The following is an 8,859-nucleotide window of genomic DNA, read 5'->3' as shown; positions in this document are numbered from 1 at the left end:
TGAAGCTGAGTATCGCTCCGTTGCTAACACAGCCTCTGAACTTAACTGGGTATGCAACATCATGTCTGATCTTGGCATCTCTCTCACCGCATCGCCGGTAGTCTACTGTGACAATGTTGGTGCCACATTCCTCTGTGCCAATCCCGTATTTCATTCCAGAATGAAGCACATAGCTATTGACTATCATTTTTTGCGAAACCAAGTCCAGAAAGGAGCTCTACGAGTTTCTCATGTCAACACTCGTGATCAGTTGGCAGATGCCCTCACCAAGCCTCTCATGGAACTACGGAATAAGATTGGAGTCAGTTCCCCGGCTCCATCTTGAGGGGGTGTATAAGGAGATATACGAAGAATATCTTCTAGTTATTATGATTGATATCGACTCCTCCATCTTAGGAATGTTCTGTTAATATTTATCTTGATCTCCAAGTTATGTCTATCTATATATACACTCTTGTATTGTTAATGAGAAAATAATATTGATACATTCCTTACAGATGTCGTTTCTTTAAAGTCATATATAAAGTCCCAAAGTTTTGTCAAATTAAGATGCCCTCTATTTGCTTGTTCTACCTCTTTAATTCAAGGAAGAGATAAAAGCCATTAACCAAGTTCAGAACCAGCAGTCATGGCGAGCATCAATCACGAGATTTCATGAAACAAAACACACACAAATGAAAGCTTTGAGGAAAATGTATCAATACAAACTGGAGAGAAGGGGAAATGCAACAATGAAAAGTTTCCAGCTTTGAGAAATACAACTTTGACAACAATAACAATGACATTCAAGCAAAAGCAGAACAATAAAACGAAAACCAAGTTTAAGAAACTGAGAGGATACACTCACACACACATGACACATATGCATTGGGGCTTCGAAGCCTCATTCATCAACTTCCTTACTCCTGTTTGTGTCTCTGAAACTCTCTAATGGCAGCTTTCGGCATCTTTGGGCAGCATTGGACATCAAATTTTTTAAGGGATGGAAGAGCAGGAGGACTTGAGCATATTCTCTTTAATTCCGGCAAACTCTCTAAAGTGAGGGATTGTAGCTTCGCAAAGGGAACCGTCATATCAGGATGCACATTGCTAATTGGTTTTAGGCTTCGTGAATTTTCTATCGCTAGATGCTTGAGATTTGGAGCAAACAATAACCAGGTCAATTCTTTTGGACCTACAAAACCGCTTATAGAAATACTTGAGAGGTGCTTAAAGCATGAATAACTGTTACACAGAAGATCTTCTTTCTCTTTGTTTTTCCAATCTATCTTTTTCTCTGCGATGTTGGACACAAAAATATCAAGTTGTCGAAGACCGCCTAGAGCTACCGTGTTTAATGTTAAAGCCTTTGCGAACATTTTGAAAATCCAAAGGCTTTGAATACAATTCGCCAATCGCTCCATTCTTTGGATACTTTCCAACATTAGAGCATCTTTCACCTTTCCTATTAAAATCTTCAAATGCTCTAAAAGTTGTAGCTCTTCAATTGATCTTGCATCAATAAAAACACCAGAATTATATAGTTTCAACACCTGAAGATTTGGTAAGCTTATTCCTATCCCATCAATGCTTTTAAGTTCGGTAAACTCCAGGTCCAGGCTTATTAGTTTCCTCAACCCCTTCAAACCAACTGATAACAAACTTATATCTGTGTATGATAAATTGAGGTATTGCAAGGAAGTCAAGCTGCAAATTTCTTCTGGCAATTCCCTAAGATTATGGTTACGCGAAAGATCCAAGACAACAAGGGCTGGCATAAACTGAAAGAATTCATCCGGTATAACCTTCAACTTGTTATCCCCTAGAAACAGAGTCGGAAGGTTGGGGCATTTGGGACATCAAGATATCTGTTCCATTTGATTACTCATCAATGAGATCCTTCTCAAAACTGACCAGTTGATTTCATCTGGTATACGGTTTAGCTTCACACCAGATTTGACGCACTGTTTTTCTTCCTCTTTTCCAGAAGTAGACCCTATCCAAAGAGCCATTTCACGTAACACATCATGCATTTTCACCGCAGGTGTGAATCCTATTTTGTGAAAAGTGGATTTAGTTTTGCACTCCATCAATAGATGCGCACGAACTAAGGAACCAATTATATCATGACCTTGGCTGTTGCTTCCATCTTCATCTCTCTCTCCATTTATAAATCCTTCACCGATCCAATACTCTATCAACTCTCCTTCTTTATTTCATAAACTTCCGGGAACAAAGAACTGTTAAGCTAGATGGACTTCCAACCTAAAACCAATTGGTGATAAGTGGAGTGACCCATCTATCTTATATATTACTAAAGATCCCTTCCAACTACCAATGTGGGACCTTTGTCCCTAATACGCCCCCTCGAGATGATGGCTCTTTAAGCATCAATCTCGAAATGTTTGGGCAAGGATCGAGGGCCTACTTTGGGCCGGATCGATGTGGATCTGGTGGACTGCGTGGATCGGACTCTGATACCATGTTAAGCTAGATGGACTTCCAACCTAAAACCAATTGGTGATAAGTGGAGTGACCCATCTATCTTATATATTACTAAAGATCTCTTCCAACTACCGATGTGGGACCTTTGTCCCTAATAAGAACAATATATGAAGCATGATTTCACCTTTTCTTCCTTTAAACCATCATAGCTGAACTTCAAAACTGAAAGAATCTTTTCTTCCATATCTGGAAACTCGTGGCTAGACGTACTGAGAACATCAAATGCATAATGCCATTCGTGTACATTCTCTTTACATGACATGGCTTTGACAATCACATTGAGTGCAAGTGGCAATCCATAACATTTTTCACAAATTTGTTTTGCAAGTGTGGGAATATCCTGATGCAGCTTTAATAGGTCTTCTCCAACTATACTTCGAAACAGTTCCCACGCTTCATTCGTTGACAAACAATCAATTTGAAACTTATCATCAGCTTCCATATATATGCAAACTTCCTTTAAACGAGTGGTGAAAACTATCTTCGATCCATTTTCTTGAGTTGGACGTGGAACTCCAATCTTGTTCAAATCTACCTCGCTCCACAGATCATCTAATAGTAGTATAAATTTCTTTCTTCCTAGGATATTCTCTATGTAATATGCTTTCTCCTCCTGTGTTTGATTTTCACATTCTTTGTCAACACGTAATCTTCGTAGAATCTGATCCTGAATGCCCTTGTATTGCAAATCTTGAGAGACGACAACCCAAATCACAGCATCAAATCCATTCACCTCTTTGTCGAATTTGTTGTTGATATGAGTTAAGAGGGTTGTTTTCCCAACTCCCCCCCCCCCCCCCCCCATGCCATAAATACCTAAAGCTCTTCGTTCATGTTTCATGATGCTGTCCCATGCCTTTCCAACCATTGAATCCAAACCTATTGTTGCTTGGATCTCTTTCTTTACCACCTTTGCTGCAAGCTTTTTTACGGCCAACTCTTCAAAAACTCCTTTAGATAGAAGCTCTTTAACTTCTATTAAATTTTTTGATACATCTTTACCATACTTACAGCTTGATATGCAATTTTTGGAGAAATATCTAAAAAGACACAATCTTTTAGTTTCAGTTTCTCTACTCTTATGCAGATCACTGACCTGAGAGTCAATACTTGCTACCCTTGAACGCCATCCTTTACTTGAGCAAGCTGCTCCAAACCTTTGTCTTCTTCTATGGAAACTTTTCTTGCAATATCATCTCGCTTTTCTCTAAATTCTTGCATAGCTGTCTCCAGAGCATCAAGATTAGTCTTCATCATGTGAATGTAGTTTCTATCACCAAATAGGCAGTTGCAAGTTTGATTCAGCGCTTGATCACATGATAAATCTAGTGATACACAGCCTCCCATCTTTGCTCAAACTTTCCAAAAGAAACCAAAATCACAAAACTCACTGCTTTGGTGAATGAACAAGAGAAAGAGGAAGAGGAACACCAATAATTATCATTGACTTGATGATAAAATAGTAAGCCATATGCGAAGACCAATAACTCTACACCAATAATTCATAAACATTACTTATAATGAAGACCACACTTTTCCTATCCCCATAGGATGTGTAATTAGAGTCACATGAACCACTTGTGGACTTTAAGATTTTGGATGTTACAGTCCAATCCAATTTGTTACGTTTTATTTCCTGAGAAATTTACTGAAACTACATGTGATTTTGCTTTAAGAGAATTGGTTTTGAATGTAAATTTATTGTTGTAGATATATTTGCAGTATTTTTTGTTGTAATTAATTTGACTGTAAATGTAAGTTTTAACTTTAGATATTTCAAGGATGATTAGTCCGACTATAAGGTATATGTATATAATATATACTAGGTGATTTTCCCTTGCTCATGCACGGATACAAATATATGCAAATAAATATATTTTATATTATTAATACTCAAATTTTAATTTATATGTATTTTAAAAAAAAAAAATATTATATTATTTTAATTAGACATATAATTTAAATATATAATATCTAGTCGATGTTATTTTTACTTCGGTATATTGAATTGTATTTAATTCTCAAAATTTAACGATAGTATTTTTTGTGCTGATATAGATTAATGATTTGATTAATTTTTATGTTTTACATTTAGACTTTGGTTTTGGGCCTAAAAATATAGATTGTTTTAATTACTCATTTGTGAATTATATATCGAAGCACAATTACTTTTGATTCTAGTTAAAGTAAATTTAATTATTTTTATTTATTTCATTAGTTCAGATTTTTATCTTAAATATGTATATATATAGTTCCTGTAAATTCTTTTGTATAATTTGATATTTTTGGATTTCTAGAATTCTGAAAACTCATAGTTAAGTATTTAACAAAAAGAAAATATGCAAAAATGAATAAACATCTCAATCGTATCAACTATAAAATATTCTCGTATCAACTATAAAATATTCTTAGTTCATCAATGATATTTTAGTATATGTCATTTAAACTACCTTTTGTAAAAATATGAGAAATTTTTTGTTCCATTTTTTTAACTCCCTATAGTTGTACATATATTCTTTCATGATAATCAATAAATTTAATATTTCATCAAAAAACAAATCTGAGAAAATAGACTGATATATAAAATATTTTTATTAATTAATATATATTATGTTTTAAAGAGATGATTATCTATTTAACATCAAAACTGTTTTTTGTGAACTTTCCTTTTTATGAAATCACATTGTATATAAAATATGTTTTCATAAATATGTTTTCTTTCCTTTTTGTAAATACTATTTTCATTTTTTTATTATATGAATATTTCCTTTTTATTATATATGTTATTTAGAAAATATAAAAAAGGAAACAAAAAAATAAAGTTTAACAGGCATAAATTATTAAATATTTTTTATTAATGGCAATTTGAAATAATAATTTAATTCATTAAGTGTTTTATATTCGTTAAAATATTTAATTTATTAAAAAAAAACTTAGGTTATTTAAAAAATAATAATTTATAAAATTATTTTAAAACAAAATTATCTATTAAATTTTAAAATTATAGTAAAAGGTACTAACTAAATTATAATAAATTTTACCTACAACTTTTAAAATTATTTATATCTTAAATGATTTTTTTTATTTTAGAGTTTATACAACATAAAAATAGAGATGTAAGTATTTTCTAATACTAATAAAAAATATGTATAATTTAACGTTGGTTTATCTTTCTGAAAAAACTACATCACGACTGGTAAAAAAATAGAAGGATTTTTAGTAATCCAAACTGTTCATTTTAACTCGGTTTTCTTACTATTAACAGTGAGGTTTTGCGTCAGAGTTTCCGTTAGAGATCCATGAACCGGAACACACACAAATCAAAGCTTATAGGAAAATGTATCAAATGGCTACAAACTGGAGAGAAATGGAACTACAACAAGGAAAAGTTTCCAGCTTTGAGAAATACAACTTGACAACAATGCTATATATTAAAGCAAAAGCAGAACATATAACCAAAACCAAGTTTAAGAACTGAGAGGATACACTCACACACATATATATGACATATGCGACGAGTCTTCAGAGCCTCATTCCTCAACTTCATTATTCCTGTTCTTGTCTCGGAAACTTTCTAATGGCGCCTTTGGGCAGTCTTCGACAACAAATTTTCTCAGCGATGGAAGAGCCTGAGAATTTGAGCATATTCTCTTTAATTCATCCATATACATTACAATGAGGATCCTAGCGTCCCAAAAGGAACTGTCATATCAGGATGCACATTGCTAATACTCATTCCCTTCTCCTTATTTATTATTTCTTCTAAGCTTAGTGAATGTGCCACTTCTAGATGCTTGAGATTTGGAGCAAACAAATAACCATGTCAATTATTTTGGACCTTCCAAACAGAATATAGCAATACGTGAGAGGTGCTTGAAGCATGGAGAACTGTTACATAGAAGATCTTCTTTCTCTTTGCTTTTAAAAGCTTTTAAAACGCGTAGCAATACTGGAGAGGTGCTTGAAGCATGGAGAACTGTTACATAGAAGATCTTCTCTCTTTGCTTTTCCAGTCTATCTTTATCTCTGAGATTTTGGAAACCAAAATATGATCAAGTTCTCGAAGACCACCTAGAGCTACCGTGTTTAATGTTAAAATCTTTGCGGACATTTTGAAAATGCAAAGGGGTTGAACACAACTCGCCAATCGCTCCACTCTTTGGATACTTTCCAACATCAAAGCATCCTCTACGTTTCCTGTTAAATCTGTTAGTGCTCTAAAAGTTAAAGCTCTTCAACTGATATTCCATCAATATAAAGATAAGATTGATATAGTTTCAACACCTGAAGATTTGGTAAGCTTGTTCCTATCCCATAAATACTTTGAAGTTCGGTAAACTCCAGGTCCATGCTTATTAGTTTCCTCAACCCCTTCAAACCAACTGATAACGAATTTATACCTGTGTACGATAAATTGAATACTATTGGGCATTCATGTGCATGTCCATGGTCTCTTTTGAGTTTGAACATTTTTTTAAGACCATTTTCCATTGTGAACAGTACAAATGAGCGCTGGACTGACCAATTGACACCTCTAATCAGAGCCGCTGAGGAAGTCGAAGAGGTAAAAAATGCCATGTAAAAAAGTGTAGGAGAATTGAAGAAGCAGCCGAGAAAGGAGAACTGGACGAGCTTGTTCTCATGATCATATGGAAGCGGCTTGACCTTGCTCGCCGTGATGTAAATTTTGTTCCTTGTCATATGCGTTTCTGCATCATGAAATTTTGTGCTTAATCAGACATGTGTGATTTTGTTGTGTTGTGTTGTATCTTTCAGGACGCTATAAGAAGTCTTGATCTCTTGCATAGAAGAGTCGAGGTTTGTGCTTTTGTTGGTTGTTGTTTTCTATACAAGATCTTGAGCTGCTGATGCTATATATCTTTAAACTTGGAAAATATCCTGCTCCTTTGTGATCGTTGTTGTGTCATGAAACTTTTATCTTAGTATTGGCGTCTCCCTCCAGCTACTTGGGGATTTTTGGGCCCAGAGGCAAATGTTGAAAGTGAATCCTTATAGCTATCTATTTGGCTTTTCCAGACAGGGATCTTAAAACGGCAAGCAAGTCCTGGGATGAAAGTGCTGAATGATCTTCTAAATATGATGATGGCTTTGGAGAGGATGCTTGGCTGATAGACTGAAAAAATAATGGCTAAGACATTCCCTCGAAAAGACCCCTTCAGCGTTCTAATGATATGGTGGGTCCCTTTTCTGGTTTTTCTTATTTTTTGATTTGCAGGTTGTGTAAGTCGGATTTTTGAATCAAAAAAATAATTCGGTTTGCTGCAGGGCTGATTGATCCGCGAACCAGCACTAGTAGAAATGATGATTCACCATAAGATCTGAATTTTTTTTTTCTGCTTTGTCAAATATTATTATTATGTACTATATATGTCAAATATTTTTCTATAATTGATATATTTTTTTAAAGAATTTTTTATGAAGAAAATATATTTCGTAAAAATATATAAGATATTATGAATATTTATATAATTTTGATAATAAATATATTATTTTATTTTATTTTTAAAAATTGAATTAATATATAATTAAGATAATTATTTTTAATATAATTAATATTATATGCGGGTCGAGAGGGTTCTCCTTAGATTTTGGCGAGGAGGATGCAGATATAAAATTTTTGATTTTCAGATTGTGTGGGTCGGATTTTTGAATCAAAAAAAATAATTCGGTCTGCCGTGGGGCGGATTGATCCGTGAACCATCACTAGTAGGAAGGATGATTCACCATAAGATCTGAGAAATATTTTTTTCTTTTTCTGCTTTGTCAAATATTATTATTATGTACTATATATGTCAAATATTTCTATGACTGTTATATATTTTAAAATAATTTTTTTAAAAGAAAATATTTTTCGTAAAAATATATAAGATATTACGAATATTTATATAATTTTAATTATAAATATATTATTTTATTTTAATTTTAAAATTTTAATTAATATATAATTAAAATAATTATTTTTAATATAATTAATATTATCTGCGGGTCCGAAGGGTTTTCCTGAGGTTTTGACGAGGCGGATGCGGATATAAATTTTTTGATTCGCAGATTGTGTGGGTCGGATTTTCGAATCAAAAAAATAATTCGGTCTACCGTGGGGTGGATTGATCCGTGAACCATCACTAGTAGGAAGGATGATTCACCATAAGATCTGAGAAATATTTTTTTTCTTTTTCTGCTTTGTCAAATATTATTATTATGTACTATATATGTCAAATATTTCTATGATTGATATTTTCTAGGATCTCCCCCCATTCACTACTCAATTCATTATGTATTTTTTTTCTTTTTTTGCTTTGTCAAATATTATTATTATGTATTATATATGTTTCTTTGATTGATATTGGGAAAATG

The 8,859-nt window shown here is 33.2% G+C and overlaps 1 pseudogene; it reads right to left on the bottom strand.

The window, feature by feature from the left end:
- Positions 1-650: 650 nt before the first annotated feature.
- On the bottom strand, positions 651-4,017 carry LOC125588696 (annotated as a pseudogene).
- Between the last annotated feature and the right edge of the window lie 4,842 nt (positions 4,018-8,859).

Source organism: Brassica napus, chromosome C6, assembly GCF_020379485.1.
Source record: "Brassica napus cultivar Da-Ae chromosome C6, Da-Ae, whole genome shotgun sequence".
Classification (NCBI taxonomy): domain Eukaryota; kingdom Viridiplantae; phylum Streptophyta; class Magnoliopsida; order Brassicales; family Brassicaceae; genus Brassica; species Brassica napus.
This window is presented reverse-complemented; position numbering and strand designations above follow the sequence as displayed.